The sequence below is a fragment of the Bacillus rossius genome, chromosome 10 (assembly GCF_032445375.1).
Source record: "Bacillus rossius redtenbacheri isolate Brsri chromosome 10, Brsri_v3, whole genome shotgun sequence".
NCBI classification, from domain to species: domain Eukaryota; kingdom Metazoa; phylum Arthropoda; class Insecta; order Phasmatodea; family Bacillidae; genus Bacillus; species Bacillus rossius.
Window position 1 is genome coordinate 3605212 of NC_086337.1, and position 19814 is coordinate 3625025.

Genomic DNA, 19814 nt, shown 5'->3' on the forward strand with positions numbered 1-19814 from the left:
AGAATGCCGTCGCCCGGGTTCTCGTGTTCGAGATCCGGCGGGGTTCCTAGCGGGAAGGTTGTGTTATTACGTGAAATTGTCCGGGAGGGCGCCAGGCTAACTCTGTGGTTAACCACGAGATGGGTCGGTGGGTACGAATGCCCCTGCGTGGCCCACTAGGACCGGCGGCGGTGGTCGTGGTGTGAGGGATCCCTGGTTACTGATGCACTACTGGCCCTACTCAGCATAGCACGCTGATCCCTAACTGGGTTGGGGAGGTTCACAAATAACGTACACGAGTCTGGTTTGCACTGTCGTATACACGTCGCGCACAGAGTGTGCGGAGTGGACGTTTAATTAACGTTGGCAATTACACTTGTAGTTACAGTTACACTATTTTCCCTACACAAATTACACTATGTTTACAATGGGCGCTTTGACGCGCCGTCACTAAGATTAAGCCCTCACGCCAGTCGAGATCGAGGGGGAGAGTTCGTTTGGAGTCGGCCAATCCCGTAAATTGCGAACGGCGACGCTCGGGCCCACCTGTGTGGACCGCAGCTCGCTAAGAAAATTAGTTAAAAGTCTTTAACTAGATGTGGCCGGTGCCTGTGCACCCCGGCTATTAACCAAATGTCTGTTATGGCGGGAGTCGGCCCGTGCCGTATGCTGTACTGCCCCGCATAAAGCGTGGTGTGGGGAGTTTACGTTTAATCGGCTGGGATAGGCCCTACACCATAAAAGGACCGGGCGCACACAGGGAGTTAATTAAAAAAGGTTTTGGAGCGTGACTATAATTACCAGAATGAAATCAGTGTAGACAATGGTTGAAGGCTCCCCGTGGGACGCACGTCCGCCCCGGTCCGCGAGTCGCTCGGTACTGGCGTCTGGCCCTGGCGCGAGGGGAGGCCTCAGCATCCTCTCGCGCCAAGGTTTCTAAAGTTCTGTTATTCGTAAAATATTATATTAATAACAGAATGTAAGTGGCTCTAAATTCACACATTAAAAATTAACAATTAAACTAATGCATATAGACATTTTGGAAATTGGATTTAACAAGTTTACATGAAATAAGTTTGAATAATCTGGTCACACTGGAGAAGACTTTTCGTCGCTTGATGACTGCTCCAGTGACGAATGATACATGAAAATTTGGGGCGGTTTAAATTAAGTCACACACTACTTTATTTAAATTAGGCTGAAGGCCGCAAGGGGAGCACTCATAAATGTATTAATAAAAAACCACACATGAGTGACCAGGGCACTCCTATGTCGCACTTCCTTTGCATGGGGTTGTTAATTAAAAGTGATGTTATCATAAATGTGTGTTGAATTTACAATGTACTGGAATCGTGTTGTCTGGTCGATTAAGTCATGGGCTTTAATTCTACCTGTTGCTCCGGTGCTCGCCTGACTCGGGTGGCCCATGGCCAGGGGTGCGTTCCGTTAGCAGGGTCGGATACTGGCGGGTGCAGGTCGGGCTTTGGGGTGGCCTTCGGTCGGACGACGTCAAGACAATGGCCAGAAGGGTGCTTAGAATAATTGTTTTGAATTTTTTGCATCTCTCAATTTTAGTTTTTTTTTATATTTTTGTTAATATAGGCTATGTATTTGAAATGTCATCGTTGAGGCGAATTAACGGTCTGCTTGTTTTCACGCGTTAATCACTTGTTTAAAGACCTAGTTTTTCTTTTGTTTATATTCTATAATTTAGTTTTTATTTAAAATGTTTTTGGAAAATTATTTGTACGTGTACTTAACTCTGTTGTCAGTGGTTTATCTCACTCAGCACCATTGGTTTTATAATATCTCACTAATTTAAAAATATCCCAATTAAGTTTCATTTCATGTAAGACCAATGTGCCTTCTCAGCAATGTTGCTTTAAAACCATTCACAATTATCGCATAGTGTGTTGGTCCGACAAAGTTCCTTTAGAACATTTTACAACCATTCATTTATGTTGGGCGCAGTTCAGCTATAAATTTTGTTCGTTTTCTTTAAAACAAAAATTGTCTTAGAGTAAATATGTCAAAAAGAGTTAAAACAGTTTTACATAGGTATTTGAATATTTGTTGGGAGTTTCCTGTTTTTATGGCTTTTAAGAAAAAAATCTTTTGTAAAGCTAAAAAACTAATTTCGTGAGAACAAACGAAAGATTTAAGAACACTCTTATGATTTTCTATGTGACTGAAATAGTATGACTAACATGTGCCGTCATCCGGGTTCTCGTGTTCGAGATCCGGCGTGGTTCCTAGCGGGAAGGCAGATTTTTTAATGAAAGTGTATCCGGGAGGGTGCCAGGCTATCTCTGCGTCTAACCAAGAGTTAGGTCGTTGGGTGCGAATGCCCCTGCGTGGCCCACTAGGACCGTCGGCGGTGGTCGTGGTTGGAGGAATCCCTGGCTATTGACACGTTACAGGCCCTACACAGCATAACACACTGATTCCTGACTGGGTTAGGGAAGTTCACACAATAACATACACGGGTTCGGTTTTGCACTGTCGTATACATTTCGTGCACGGAGTGTGCGGAGTGGACATTTAATTAAATCGAACAGTTACACTTGCAGTTTACAGTTACACGATGCACATTGAATTTCCCTATAAAAATTACACTAAATTGACACTGGACACTCTGGTGCGCCGTCACTAATCCTAAATCCTCGCGCCAGTCGAGGTTGAGAGGGGAGTCGATTGGAGGCGGCCAACCCGAAAATTGCACAATGGCGATACCCGGCTCCACCTGTGTGGACCGCGGTTCGCTATTAAATTAATTACAAGTCTTTACGTCGCTGCCGGTGTCTGTGCACTCGGCGACTATCCAAAAGTCATTGGTGGCGGGAGTCGGTCCGTGCCGTATGCTACACTTCCCCGCGTAATGCTTTGTGTGTGGAGTTTATGTTTAAGCGGGGAGTTTAAGTATGAAAAGGATTCGAAGAATGACTATAATTACAAGTAGTGAATTTCAGTGTAGACAATGGTTGAAGGCTCCCCGTGGGACGCACGTCCGCCCCGCGAGTCGCTCGGTACTGGCGTCTGGCCCTGGCGCGAGGGGATGCCTCAGCATCGGTGCTAGAGCCGTGAAAAGGGTGGGGCCAAAAGAAGTTCGTAAGAAATTCGGTAGATGTCATGCGCAGTGTGGCATAGATGCATAGGAGCCTGACTTTAGTTGCCGAAGTGGCTGCGATATGGTGTACAGGGTGCTTAAGCAAGTAGAGAATGTATAGAGGTAGGGCCAAATAACTTACATTTGGCCAACAGAGAGCATGAGCATCCTCAGAGCAGCGCAATGTGGACTATCGATGGTATCTTCTTGGCAAGGTGGGGTAATCTCAGTATTTTGATCAACAGGTGTTGTGGTCATGGTACAGATAGGTGGGACACAGTCAAAGGGGTGCTTTGAAAATAGTGATGGGGTGTGACAATTTCTGCTACGACAGTTCGAGCAAGATCCAAAAATAAGGTTTATTTGGGGCTTGAAAAGGTCTGGCAAAGGGTTCCTCTACAATGCACTCAGCACATGGCCCATGTGAAAATGCAATGCCAGTGTCTTGCCGGACATGCCAAATCCCACTGGCGGAAGGCAAAGAGGCATATCCGAAGGCGCAGCTCCTGCATGTGGGCAGGCAGAGAAATTGTAAAGCCTTCTAACGCATTGCAGAATTAGGGACAGCATGGTGCATGGCTGCCCAGTACTGAAAATTTGCATTGTTCGAGCTGCCTGCGAAAGTCAAAGTTGATAAGGACCCCACTAAAAGCAATAATCAGAAAGTTTTAAATTATGAACCATGAAAAGCATACTTGATTGTGCCAAAAAAAAAAAACCAATTTAGGCTCATACTACCCTGCTCAAATCGGAGCTCAAGGGAACATACTTCAAAACAAACATGAGGTTAGGCTGATAACCTAGCTAACCTGGACAAAATTACAATTAACAACATATGCAGTAGAGCTGAGTAATGACTCATTATAGATCAACTTATTGTGTCACCCCTTAAATCTAACAACTTTAAATGATAGTATTTTTATAACTAATGGCAAATTAAAACTAGGACCTAGGGATTTTGGTTTGGTATGAACATCCTTTCGATATTTAGGCATGCTGATGTGTAGATAAACAAATCATGTAAGATAGGAGCAAGAGAAAAGCCCGACCTACTTAATATCAGGGTGCATTTTCTTTAAGTGGGAGATGTGAGTATGTATCATATACTCGGAAGAATTTCGGTTTGCTAAAGCCACTGTAATTGGCATAAAAAAAAGTGGGTCCTGTAAGGGGCCAATCGATCAGGTGATATGAGAGATGGGTGAATTTGTAAATGACATTATTCTGAAGATGTGCTGTGCACATCATGATGTAACCTACCCTGTAAGGGATAGAACAGTGCTTAAAATACATTTTCTTATTTTTATCATGAGCAAGTTTAAGATTTTTATCAGTTTTTTTTCTTCAGATCTCTCGGATGTCCTTTGGATCAATGGGCAAAATGTCTTGCAAAGACCAGATATTGGAAATAATGTTGTTGGGCTGATATGCAAAATATAGCTTGGAAACTGTTGGTTCTGTGTCCCTTATGGCGAGCATAATTAAATGATCTCTGCAGTTACACCAGATTGATGTCCAGTGTATCCTGAGGCTGTGCATGATACACTATGAGCACAGAACAGATGTTTATGTTGAAATGCTCTACATGCAATAGCTTTGGGTAATAAGTGTATATGGTGACATGCTGGAGGCCATGAGAGAAGCATTGTGTTCGACAAGCCAATATATGCTGGGTTTGCTGTTCTTGGCCTTTCCAAAACATTGATGTACATTGATGTATTTTTGGATTCTTTCGATGTAATTTGAGAACCTTTATCAGAGAAAATTATGGATGGCAGCCCAACAATATTGAAAATATGATTTGCAATTATAAAATAATGGTGGTTGCTGTAGCATTCCTTAGGGTAATCACAAAACAAGTTTGAAAAATGTAGCTACGCATACCAGTAGCATGGTGTGCCCAGTTTTGGAATGGGTAAATTGGTCTACCAGATCAATAAAAGGTTTTGCAGCCAAAGTGGGAGTTCTGGGTGAGTTTGCTGAGGGCACAGAGTTTACACTGCTTGATGCATTCAGAAACATTGTGGTGCATGCCATCCCAAATGAAACTATGACAGTAGTATATGTGCCAGTTTGACACCAAGCACCATAGCGTGGAGGCAATATGCTAATTATTAAAGTAAATAGGGCTGAGTTAGGGGTTCATCCAAAGCTAATTAATTCCAGCATTCCTGAACATTGCTCTTTCTGTGACTATCTTCGCCAACGTGCACGACATTCCCACACCGCCATCTTGCTTATAGATTTCCCTCCTCGTTCATCCTACCTACACCATAGACATATAGGAGCGAGGAGGAGAGGTATGTAAAGTGTATATTTTAATTAATCATTGTTGGGAAGGGGTTATGCTTCCTCATTCCACCTACATCATAAACATGTATAGTGGTGTCGAGTAGGCTATCAAAATGATTGTAGTGGAGAGCACAGTTTTGAATGATAATGTTGTTTGCTGAATTCACAAACATATGCCACCTACTTGAGTGTGCAGGGTTGCCAACCACCATCTTTGTGAGACATATGCTAGTGATATATACCAAGAGACAACCATCTTGGATTATCGTGCAGTCTCGACAGATTGTAGCAGGCATACCACATCATCACACTGCAAAAAAATTGGCTTTATATCTATATCCAATTTTCTATCTGGACTAGGAACTAGACAAGCTATGGTATCAGTAGACTAATACAAGAAAATGGCCTTTCTTTTGTTTGTTACAAAAATATTTTTTCTGATTACATTTTTTCAAACACCAAACCAGGCTGTTACCCCATGAGGCAGAAAAATAAAATAAATTCACATAATGAGCACATAAGGGGAGGGAAATTAAGTATAAACAAAAAAATTAAGGAGATATATACATACATCAATGTATGTTATTAATTACCACAAATACATTGAAAGATGACAGCAAAATAAATTATAACAGAAGGCCTAAATAAGTAACATAAGTAACACAATGCTCCAAACATACATAGTACCTAGCAATCCCATTACTCAGCATAGTCATGGAATAGTGAATGCATACCATTATACAGGATTATCCTCTTATATGTCCATGTCAGTGCTAGTTTGTTAGTGTACTTGGAATATGCATTGTGATGGTAGGAGCCAATTTATTTTACCTTTACTCACAGCAATGATTATTTTCATATAGTGCACAAGTAGTCCTCAAAAGTGATCTGCTTCCTAATCACTTACCTCTGCACACCTTTATATTATTGGTGACAGTTTTACCACACTTGAGGTCATGCTGATTTGTCCTCAAGCAAACATAATCCATCATGGATCAACCACACCACTAGTATTTAAATTTCCCTGTCATTTGCATTGGTTAAAGAGTGCAAAGTATGTTTGGTGGGGTGGTCACTCATGTCAAAGTGGTCTAGTAATGCATGGTCAATCTGTAAGTTAGAGTATTTAGGTATGATAATTCAAGCCTGTAATCATACTTTGTTTTATTTCAACATAATGTAAGTGGTACATCAATATCTTGGAGAGGTCAAGAACAGCAAACCTAGCATATATATGCTTGTTGAACACAATGTTCTCATTCCAAAGGTTACCACTGCCAGTATCTCATCATAGATAGTGAAATCCTTTCAGGTTGGGTGAACCACAAGTTTATGGAGGCAATTGTCACTGCAAGCCAGTTCGAGTGTTTACTTCTTTCTTTTTTTTTTCCATAAATTTTCCAAAAGTTACATTATTGGCAAAAATCAAAAACTCATTTTCAAAGTTATTCTGTGCGACATTCCATTTGCACGTATTTAAGGCCATATACTTATGCAACTATGCCAACTGAAGAATCTGTAGTATTCTCTGTATGTGAGTTGGGTGGGGACAATTGGATAGTGCTTGTTTCAAGTAAATGTATTGGACGATGTAATGGGATTTGTGGAGAGTGTTTTGGGAAGTTTAGGTTAGGTGGAATTGAGAAAGCACACATTCCTAGGAAGCAAGGGCAAATTTAGGTGGGAGGGGTAATTTTGTGCATGATACTCGACATCGCACTCTACAATGTAGCCATTACATTGTCGATGGACATGCTGGTGAGATCAATGTTAGTGCCATTGCCCCATTAAAATTCACTGTTTTATAAGGGGCGAGATATGGCCCACCTTAACAGATTATTAGCATCCAGCTAGACAAGAAATGATGAGAGCTTTGTAGAGTAATGTCTCAGGTATAGTGCTATTGTTCGCCACACAGTGCCTCTTCATGCACTGTACCCTCCACCTCGGATGCCAGACTCAACAAGTGAATGCATGGCAAAGTGTGAGAGTAGGCCCAACCGAACATGGGTGATCTTCAGCATAGCATCAAACATGAAGCCAGGCATACTGTCATAATGTGCACAATCCAGGCCATAGGTATCAAGGAAAATTGGGTGAAAGATTTCAACACATATCATATGATTAGACCATTAGACTTAAGGTATACATTTATATTCCCCTTATGTTGAGCAATGGAATTAAGTCCAAACAGCATGAGCGTTAACACAATTCTAATTGCTAATGCTATATTCGATGAGGATGTTGAAGAATACCTCCTTGGGCAGCATCTGCAATTCATCCAGATGCTCCATGGAATCAACATGATCATATGGGAATTCACCCTTCAGCATGATGAGCTGTAAACAGTTAGGATCAAAAAACTTCACGTTGTTGGTAAACTGAGTTAGTGGTACGTTATGTGCAAGTGAAGACAGGAGCATGGCATGAATCTAGAAGTGTCAATGAAGTGCAGAGAGAACTGTGCCGTTTCAGTGCCACTTTCAGGCACAAATGTACGAATTTAAATTTAATTTTTAATTTTTAAAGAAGAAAACCAAATAATAAATTTGTAATTTTTGATTTTATTAAATTTTGTTTCCATTACTGTACACTCCGACGTAATCTTGTGCAACCCAGTGCACCTGCGCTTGTTCGCAGGCTTCAAACAGATTCTGTTTGCTGACGAATTGCGATCACAGCATCCCCTCCGCGGTTCGCGTCACGCCTTCCCTATGTAACGGAACGACTTTCGCGTTAGCGAACGCTACCCCAACCCCACTGCTAGCATTTTCATTTCTCGGAGGCAAGCATACGTAAGGGTTTTGCAAGCACGCCTCTGGACCAAGTTACAGCCAGCGGCGACGCCTCGAGACAGTCCACATGACGCCTTTCCCAGGCGACTTAGCAAATTTAAACCACCCTCCCCTCAACACCCACCTGTGGCTTCACGAGAACTCAAACCCGGGGCAACGACCCCCAGTGAACTCCGGGCGGAGACCTGGTCTCCCCAAGGACATTCCCACTTCTCAAACAGAGCCCTCAGCGTAGTCTAGCGGCGGGAAAAATCCCTAACCTTGCTCTGAGCGCTGGTCGCGAGCGCGCCCACTGCACTCTAGCGGACGTTTCTGTGACCCTCCAGACAGGTTCTCGTCTTGGCCACCAGAGCGCAATACTCATCCCTCCCATAAGAGACAGCTTGTCACAATCGACCTTGGCAGCAGTCGCAGTGCGATTGCGATTTTAGTTCGCCTACGACTCGCGTGAGAGCGCAGCGAACAGGTTGCAGTCTGCTACGCCCCTTCGGGCATCTCCGGACACCTTCGGGCAATCACCACCACCCCCTTCTTTGGCTGGGGGCAGTTGCTTACTTTAATTAGGCGCCCCGACGCCATTTTTGACGATTCGGCAGGCAGCACTTGGTAAGGGCGGATCTCTCTTCGCAGCCCGAGACAACGCGCTTCTGAAAAGTCGTGAACGGCTTTCTCTAAAGCATGTAGTTGGTTATCGACAAGGCCATGTGCCTTAGCACTCAATTTTTAATTTTTCGCTGCCCGAAATAGTTTATTTTTTGAAATAGTTTTTTTGGTCTTACTTATTATTCTTCATGGCGACAGCCATCTTCCGCGTCGCGCATAACCTGGCCATCTCCAGGGACCGACCTGATCTACTCCACCCCGCAGCTTAGGTAAGTTATTTCGTCGCCCCACACACACTTTTCTTTTCCTGTTCTCGTGGGCTTAACTTCGCCCAACATCAGCCGCCTGTTAACCAACCTAATTTGATGGGAATACTGGTTGCAGGCGGGGATCAAGAACTAGGATGAGAGATTCCGCTCCAAATTCAACTCCCATGCAGTTCATGAGTTAGTTCACCGAAATTTCATCGCCCCCTGCAATCGGAGAATTTCTCAAGAGTGCCAGCTTTCGACATATTTTTCCCTAAGTGGAAAAAACCATAAAATAATTTATAATTCTGAACAACCAGTTTCAGGACACTTATATTTATTTAACGAGTAAATGTAATTTTTTTTATAATTTTTCTTATGAAGAGCCTGCGCGCTCAATATTCAATGGCCTGTAAAGTTAAGAAACCAAATGACCTTTAATTCAGTCAAATATAACCATTGTTACTTATTATAATATCTCGCCCCGGGGCCTCTTATTTGGTTTATTGTTTAACAAGCTTTAATGTATTAAGTATAGCAAATAAGGTCAACAATTTTCTTGGTATTTTGTTTCGGCTGTAACGCCATGGGTTATCTTCAGTGGAATAAGGTTTGTAAAGTAGAAATAACAGCAACAAAATCATTAAGTAAATGCCAATGTAAACCAAACCAGATCTTATTATTTTCTTATCCTTGATCACGATCCACATTAACCTTACCAAGTTTTAAGGAGGTTAATCATAAATTTTGTTGTGCGTGCGCTGTGCCCCTATGGGTAATGTGTTTAGTACTGTTTCTGCCTGGCGCTTCCACGGCCAATCTATATTTGTTCTTTAGACGAGATTTCATATTGATTGAGCGCAGCAGCACGTTACAAATTGGTAGCAGTTAGCATGGTTACGGTTACAATGTGGTAGCAGTTTTTGTGGGGTTTGGTTACTCTTAAATTGTTAACTGTATTTTAGTTTGATTTATGAGAATGCTTTAAATTTATTTGGTATAAATATATTTTTTTGATTGTCAGTAAGATTTTCGTTATATAGTATTATTGTAAGTCCTAAAACTGGCTTAACTTTTTACTAGTAAGTTTGTAAGTTAAAATTTCAGTTAACTTCCACCGACGTTTTTCTTACGAGGCCCGAGGTCGCCCGCGAGCGTCGGACCCCCAGCTGTGAGCTTATCTTGAGGACGTGTCCCAGCCACCCCTCCCCCGTCCCTGCGCGCCGCTTTATCTCTCACGGTGCATGTTCGTGGTTTCGAGTTCAGTTCACCGCCCTGTGCGTCCTGCACGACCTTCGCAGACCACTGTCCGCCCGCCGTGGCCTTGTTCTTTTCTTTTCTCGAGCAGCAGAAGTACCAAATTAATGTTGACTAAACTAATATATTTTTTCATTATTTTGGGCACATACTTCCCGACCTGCTGTGGTACTAATGATATTATTAAACTAAGCTAATTTAAGAGTGTCTTATGTATAGAGTTTAAGGTAATTTTAAACAGTAAGTTTAAGTTCTACGTGGGTTAGTTTTGAACAACTCACACCAAAAATTTAGTTTATATGTTTTGTATTTGTAAGATTGTACCAACTTCAAAGAAAAGTAATTGCAATCATTCCCACCCCGTAGTACCTCCTCCGTGACGAGCTAACATACGAACTCAAGTTTCGAGGCTTATCAGACCTCGGCGACGTGGCCACGCTCCGAAAAAGACTCCGAGCTGCTTGCGCCGAGGAAATACAACCACACATTACGCACCTCACAAATCTAGACCCGTTGAGTGAGTTTAATTGTGTTTGTAGCAAGTTCTATGACCTACACAGCTACATCAATTATGTCGGAGAGGAAACAAACCGAAACAACATTCTCCGTACGCTAACTCGCTTGACACATATCGGCACGAGGTTTACTAACCTCAAGATAGTAGCCGCAAATAAATTAGATGGAATCTACCAAACCGAGATTGACAAATGTAGGCAGCAGATCCCTGCCCTATGTTTCAAACTGCGGAGTAAGTTGGACACACTTGATCAAACATCCCTAGAACCTGTAACTGCAGCTGCAGGAGCAGAGTTTCACACTCAAGTACCGCAACCTCCAAAACAAATGGAAACCGGAGGTAGCCCAGTCCCTACACCCCCTCCTTTACCCTCCTCCCCTCCATCTCCACCAGTAACACCACGCCGTGAGACATTTCCTGTCATCACCGCAACAGCCATTAACGAGCAGTTTTCCTCCGCGAGTGTCATGGCGACTGGTGATCACCAGAGCACCAAGGTCACCTACACCCATCCCAGCCAATCGTTCGCAGCTCACCCTTTCCATCGCCCCAAACCCATATACCTCCCCTCCACCTCACCCGCCATTTTCAACCCCTATCGGCAATTCAGGTCCACCTTTTCATCCCTTCAAACCTCCCCGGAAACCCACCCCATCTCCTCAGCCATTGGAAGGTCAGCTTCGCCGCTGCTAAATTTCACTTCCGACCTGGCAGTAACTTTGCCACATACCTTATCCATGCCACCCGGTGACCGAGTAGAGTCACAACTGCCATACATCAGCCCCGCCACCTCATACCTGCCATTGGCCCCGCAGGTATATCAGACTCAAAATCATCCACAACCTCAACCAGCTCCACCTCCACCCCCTAATCCAGCACCGAACCCGGTACCTGTATTCTCTAACTCAAATCAAGCAGTTGGAGGTAGTTTGTATGCTAAGATTCCACATCCCGTGGAAAGGCTCTTAGCTAATTTTAAGGAAACCACAGGATTGGAACCCAGAAATCTAATCGAGTTTCTCAAACATTTATTTAGGGTCAAACAAAAGGCTAATCTTCCGGACACAGAACTGCTGGAAATCATTTTTCCCTTTACACAACCACCCTTGAGTGAGCAAGTTACGCTCGCGATTGAACAAAATTATTCATTTGATCAATTTCACGAAGATATACTAAATTATTTTATTCCAGCCCGTTTGATGACCAACATCAGGTTGGAATGGTACAACAGGCTACAACAAAGACATGAAGCCTTACCTAATTACATAGCAGACATCAAACTAGCCGCTCAAATTCTTCGGTTGCGAGTGTCTGAGAGTGAGATAGTCTCTAACATACTTGATGGAATTAACCCTCAAGAAAGATCGCGGGCAGTTTTTCAGGCCCGACCACAAAATTTTGCCGAGCTTGATCGCTTGTGCATCTCCAACACAAATGTAGAATACGCAGACCACCAGCGAAATCGAGAAGCTAATGTCTACGCCCACAACAATACCAGAATAACAGAAAATAAACAGCAGTATTATAACAAAAATTCGCAACAAAAAAACAGCAATGAACAAGTCGCTAAGCCTCAAAATAAAGATGAACGGATACCTGTCTGCAGGTACTGCAAAAAACCCGGGCACTACATTGAACAGTGTCGCGCAAAAAACTATCGCCCAAACTATCAAAATTCGCGAGACTCAAAAAACGTGTAAATCGCTGGCCAGAAAAAATTCTTTCTGAGCCAGCCGCCCAAACAACAGTTAGAAATTTTTCCCTTCACACCGGCCCTAATGCAAAATTCGACCAAAAACTTCAACAAAACACAGCTTCCCCACACAGAGAAAAAAATAAACTAAGAAAACAAAAACAAAGGCGAGCTAAGAAAAACAAAGCTCGTCAAGTCAATCAAATGGAACATTGCAACACTGTTAGGCCTATGTGCAAAAGATGTAATTGTCCGCGAACCACGGACAAAAGAACGTGTCATAATATTTTAGCTAATCTACCGACAGTTCTACCCTATGCCAACACAACCGTAGGAAAACAAGAAATCCCAGGACTAATTGACACGGGATCAGTGCGCTCGTTCGTGTCGGGCAAGTTCTTCAGAAAATTACAACAAGATAATATCATTCACAAAACACAGCCCATAGATATACAGTGTTTCACAGCGGCTGATAAGCCTTTGAAAGTAAAGTTTGCAGTTATTGTTAAAATTAAAATTGATTTGTTTTCGTGGACTTTTCCATTTTTGGTAGCTGATGATTTGGCCACTGATTTAATATTTGGTTCTGATTTTATTGCAAAAACGGGCATGATAATTGATTTACAAGCACGTAAATTTCATTTCAAATTTAATAAGCAAATTTTAATTTCCTTTGTATCCCCCGACACGCAGAGTCAGACTCATGTCAACACCCTCCAGTCAGTTTCGAACGGGGAAAACAACGTTTCACTTGCCCATCTCAGTGACGGACAAAGAAAAGAAATAGAAAATTGTGTCACAGTTTTCCAGACGTTTTAAGTGAGAAATTAGGACGCACTCACTTAACTCAATATGAAATAAAACTTTTGGACAAAACCCCAGTTCGGTGTCATCCGTACCCTCTGTTAGGACCAAAAATGCAGGTAATGCGTGAACACATACAAAAACTCTTAGAAAAAAACGTCATTGAGCCTTCAGCCTCAAATTTCGCTTCCCCAGCCTTCTTGGTACCTAAGGATCAAGGTCAAGGTCACCGCGTCGTTGTTGACTTTCGTAAGGTGAACCAACAAATTGAAGTAGAAATGACGCCATTACCAGATCTAAATTCAGCATGTCACTGGTTCAGTAAAGCCAAATTTTTCAGTGTGTTTGACCTTAATTCGGCTTACCACCAAATACCACTAACCCCAGAGTCAAAACACGTCACCGGATTCTGCGTGCCGTGGAATCTCTACCAATACAAAGTAGTACCCTTTGGTCTAGCCACTGGCGCACAAGTGTTAACACGGCTTCTAGATCAAATTTTCGGCGATCTAAAATTCAAGTCCGTTTTCAATTATTTGGACGACGTTGTCGTTTATTCAGAAACTTTTGAAGAGCACCTCGCTCATTTGCATGAAGTCCTTAAACGACTACGCCATGCCGGCCTAACGGTCAATACCAAAAAGGTAAACTTTGCGGTACAAGAAATTTCTTTCTTAGGACATCTAATATCTAATAGGGGAGTAACCATAGACCCAAGCCGAACACAGGCGATCAAGGATTTTCAGCCCCCTAAAGATGCTAAAGGCATCGCCAGATTTATCGGCATGACAAATTTTTATTCTAAATTCATACCTAATTTTGCTGAGCATGCAGCACCATTGAATGCTCTACGTAAGAAAAATTCAGTCTTCAATTGGGGTCCAGAACAAGACAAAGCATTTTCTTTCCTCAAACAAGCCATAATTAGCCCTCCAGTGCTCCGAATGGCAGATTTCAGTAAGCCGTTCATTCTTCAAACCGACGCCTCCAGCGTAGCCATAGGCGCAGTTCTCTCACAAGAGTTTGATGGTTGTAGGCAGCCTATAGCTTTCGCCTCCCGCACATTAACGCACCAAGAGAGAAAAGCCTCTTCGGTGTATGAACTCGAGTGCCTTGCTGTAGTTTTCGGCATAGACAAGTTCCGGCCATATTTGGAACATAAAGAATTTCTGCTGGAAACCGATAATCAGGCCCTTGCTTGGCTTTTGGCTCACCCCAAGCAATTAGGTAAATTAGGACGCTGGATTGTCAAGATTGCTTCTCTTAAATTTAAAATTCAACATATTAAAGGTTCACAAAACATAGTGGCAGACACCCTTTCTCGAATGTTCGAGTCACCTTCCAATTCCTATATTCAGGAAGAAATTCCCATTGCCTGCCACGCATTGCTCACAGATTTTTCGCTAGCCTTTTCGGATTTACGATCCCACCAAAATTCGGACCCGCAACTGTCTGACATAATTGCGCAAATAAACTCAGGTTCACCCCCAAAATACCACAAACTATCTAAGGGAATTCTTTATCGAAGAACTCAGCAATGTAAGAATTTTAAAATAGCCTTACCTCAAAATCTCAGGGACATGATTTTTCAATATTATCACTCATCACCTTTAGGCGCACATTTAGGCATTTTCAAAACTATTGAAAACATCCGCAAGCATTTCATCTGGGACGGAATGCATAAAGACATAACCCAGAGGGTCAAATTATGCAAGTTGTGCAATTTGAGCAAACCTGCCCAGAAAACACAATTCGGATTTTTGAGTTCCGATGTGGCCGAAAGGCCCATGCAAAAACTTTTCATTGATTTTGTGGGACCCTTCCCCAGGTCAAAAGACGGAAATTCGATGCTTCTAGTATGCGTAGATGCATTCTCAAAATTTGTGTGGCTAATCCCTGTTAGAAGAGCCACGGCCGAAATCACCATTCGAGCCCTCCAAAATTATATTTTCAAAATATCCGGGGTACCTTCCATCATTGTTTCCGATAACGCCACAAACTTCAAATCGACAATTTTCAAAAACATGTCCTTTTTACACGGGATTCAGCATGTGACCACGACTCCCTACTACCCCCAGCCTTCACATGCGGAGCGTTTCAACCGAAACTCCCGGTCTGCCTTAATAGCATTCCATGCGAACTCGCAGGATAGGTGGGATTCCAATCTCGTGTGGTTGCAAATGGCTTTCAATTCCGCCAGACATGAAAGTCACAAAACAACACCGTTTGAACTCATGTTTACATACCAGCCCAACACCCCACTCTCTAATCAATGGACGTTAAAAGAGTTACTACCAGACGACCCCAGGAACATTAAGGAAGTCTGGAGTAGAGCTCGTAAAAACCTGAACTTGGCCCACGAGGCAAGCAGGCAACAATATAACAAAAGACGTTATCCCAATCCCTACAGAGTAGGCGGTTTAGTGTTGTGCAGAGCACACACACTCAGCAAGGCGATCGACAAGAGATCAGCCAAGATTTCGTATCGTTGGAATGGCCCCTGGCAGATACAACGATACCTCACGCCAGTCACGGTCACTTTAGCCGACCCCACCTCCGGCGAATATCGCGCGCGCGCGCACATATCTCAGCTGAAGAAAGTGCACCCGAACCTAAAGTAAGGGCACTCTTCACTGTTTTCCTTCTGCAAGAAACAGCGCCAAATTCTTCGGCATGCCAAACACAACACACAGTGTTGTTATCAAAAATCCTAGGTCCTAATTATAAGTTAAATAAAACCATGGTACTAGTTCATAAGATATTTAAGTTAAGAAGTGTAATATTAAGATGTCTAGTTTTAAGTGGCGCCACTTATTCAATAAGTTATCCGTAAGTTTTAGCTCTATTTAAACGTGTAAGAATTCTTATAGGTTGTAAGTAGTTTACTGCAGTAGATCCTGGTACAGGGTAAGTCACTTAGGTTTTTGGTGGCTCAAGTTGGCCACCCTGACTCCGTCTTTCAGGGGGGAAGTATGTGCCGTTTCAGTGCCACTTTCAGGCACAAATGTACGAATTTAAATTTAATTTTTAAATTTTAAAGAAGAAAACCAAATAATAAATTTGTAATTTTTGATTTTATTAAATTTTGTTTCCATTACTGTACACTCCGACGTAATATTGTGCAACCCAGTGCACCTGCGCTTGTTCGCAGGCTTCAAACAGATTCTGTTTGCTGACGAATTGCGATCACAGCATCCCCTCCGCGGTTCGCGTCACGCCTTCCCTATGTAACGGAACGACTTTCGCGTTAGCGAACGCTACCCCAACCCCACTGCTAGCATTTTCATTTCTCGGAGGCAAGCATACGTAAGGGTTTTGCAAGCTTGCCTCTGGACCAAGTTACAGCCAGCGGCGACGCCTCGAGACAGTCCACATGACGCCTTTCCCAGGCGACTTAGCAAATTTAAACCACCCTCCCCTCAACACCCACCTGTGGCTTCACGAGAACTCAAACCCGGCGCAACGACCCCCAGTGAACTCCGGGCGGAGACCTGGTCTCCCCAAGGACATTCCCACTTCTCAAACAGAGCCCTCAGCGTAGTCTAGCGGCGGGAAAAATCCCTAACCTTGCTCTGAGCGCTGGTCGCGAGCGCGCCCACTGCACTCTAGCGGACGTTTCTGTGACCCTCCAGACAGGTTCTCGTCTTGGCCACCAGAGCGCAATACTCATCCCTCCCATAAGAGACAGCTTGTCACAATCGACCTTGGCAGCAGTCGCAGTGCGATTGCGATTTTAGTTCGTCTACGACTCGCGTGAGAGCGCAGCGAACAGGTTGCAGTCTGCTACGCCCCTTCGGGCATCTCCGGACACCTTCGGGCAATCACCACCACCCCCTTCTTTGGCTGGGGGCAGTTGCTTACTTTAATTAGGCGCCCCGACGCCATTTTTGACGATTCGGCAGGCAGCACGTGGTAAGGGCGGATCTCTCTTCGCAGCCCGAGACAACGCGCTTCTGAAAAGTCGTGAACGGCTTTCTCTAAAGCATGTAGTTGGTTATCGACAAGGCCATGTGCCTTAGCACTCAATTTTTAATTTTTCGCTGCCCGAAATAGTTTATTTTTTGAAAAAGTTTTTTTGGTCTTACTTATTATTCTTCATGGCGACAGCCATCTTCCGCGTCGCGCATCACCTGGCCATCTCCAGGGACCGACTTGATCTACTCCACCCCGCAGCTTAGGTAAGTTATTTCGTCGCCCCACACGCACTTTTCTTTTCCTGTTCTCGTGGGCTTAACTTCGCCCAACATCAGCCGCCTGTTAACCAACCTAATTTGATGGGAATACTGGTTGCAGGCGGGGATCAAGAACTAGGATGAGAGATTCCGCTCCAAATTCAACTCCCATGCAGTTCATGAGTTAGTTCACCGAAATTTCATCGCCCCCTGCAATCGGAGAATTTCTCAAGAGTGCCAGCTTTCGACATATTTTTCCCTAAGTGGAAAAAACCATAAAATAATTTATAATTCTGAACAACCAGTTTCAGGACACTTTTATTCATTTAACGAGTAAATGTAATTTTTTTTATAATTTTTCTTATGAAGAGCCTGCGCGCTCAATATTCAATGGCCTGTAAAGTTAAGAAACCAAATGACCTTTGATTCAGTCAAATATAACCATTGTTACTTATTATAATATCTCGCCCCGGGGCCTCTTATTTGGTTTATTGTTTAACAAGCTTTAATGTATTAAGTATAGCAAATAAGGTCAACAATTTTCTTGGTATTTTGTTTCGGCTGTAACGCCATGGGTTATCTTCAGTGGAATAAGGTTTGTAAAGTAGAAATAACAGCAACAAAATCATTAAGTAAATGCCAATGTAAACCAAACCAGATCTTATTATTTTCTTATCCTTGATCACGATCCACATTAACCTTACCAAGTTTTAAGGAGGTTAATCATAAATTTTGTTGTGCGTGCGCTGTGCCCCTATGGGTAATGTGTTTAGTACTGTTTCTGCCTGGCGCTTCCACGGCCAATCTATATTTGTTCTTTAGACGAGATTTCATATTGATTGAGCGCAGCAGCACGTTACAAATTGGTAGCAGTAGCATGGTTACGGTTACAATGTGGTAGCAGTTTTTGTGGGGTTTGGTTACTCTTAAATTGTTAACTGTATTTTAGTTTGATTTATGAGAATGCTTTAAATTTATTTGGTATAAATATTTTTTTTTGTTTGTCACTAAGATTTTCGTTATATAGTATTATTGTAAGTCCTAAAACTGGCTTAACTTTTTACTAGTAAGTTTGTAAGTTAAAATTTCAGTTAACTTCCACCGACGTTTTTCTTATGCGGCCCGAGGTCGCCCGCGAGTGTCGGACCCCCAGCTGTGAGCTTATCTTGAGGACGTGTCGCAGCCACCCCTCCCCCGTCCCTGTGCGCCGCTTATCTCTCACGGCGCATGTTCGTGGTTTCGAGTTCAGTTCACCACCCTGTGCGTCCTGCACGACCTTCGCAGACCACTGTCCGCCCGCCGTGGCCTTGTTCTTTTCTTTTCTCGAGCAGCAGAAGTACCAAATTAATGTTGACTAAACTAATATATTTTTCATTATTTTGGGCACATACTTCCCGACCTGCTGTGGAACTGATGATATTATTAAACTAAGCTAATTTAAGAGTGTCTTATGTATAGAGTTTAAGGTAATTTTAAACAATAAGTTTAAGTTCTACGTGGGTTAGTTTTGAACAACTCACACCAAAAATTTAGTTTATATGTTTTGTATTTGTAAGATTGTACCAACTTCAAAGAAAAGTAATTGCAATCATGCCCACCCCGGAGTACCTCCTCCGTGACGAGCTAACATACGAACTCAAGTTTCGAGGCTTACCAGACCTCGGCGACTTGGCCACGCTCCGAAAAAGACTCCGAGCTGCTTGCGCCGAGGAAATACAACCACACATTACGCACCTCACAAATCTAGACCTGTTGAGTGAGTTTAATTGTGTTTGTAGCAAGTTCTATGACCTACACAGCTACATCAATTATGTCGGAGAGGAAACAAACAGAAACAACATTCTCCGTACGCTAACTCGCTTGACACATATCGGCACGAGGTTTACTAACCTCAAGATAGTAGCCGCAAATAAATTAGATGGAATCTACCAAACCGAGATTGACAAATGTAGGCAGCAGATCCCTGCCCTATGTTTCAAACTGCGGAGTAAGTTGGACACACTTGATCAAACATCCCTAGAACCTGTAACTGCAGCTGCAGGAGCAGAGTTTCACACTCAAGTACCGCAACCTCCAAAACAAATGGAAACCGGAGGTAGCCCAGTCCCTACACCCCCTCCTTTACCCTCCTCCCCTCCATCTCCACCAGTAACACCACGCCGTGAGACATTTCCTGTCATCACCGCAACAGCCATTAACGAGCAGTTTTCCTCCGCGAGTGTCATGGCGACTGGTGATCACCAGAGCACCAAGGTCACCTACACCCATCCCAGCCAATCGTTCGCAGCTCACCCTTTCCATCGCCCCAAACCCATATACCTCCCCTCCACCTCACCCGCCATTTTCAA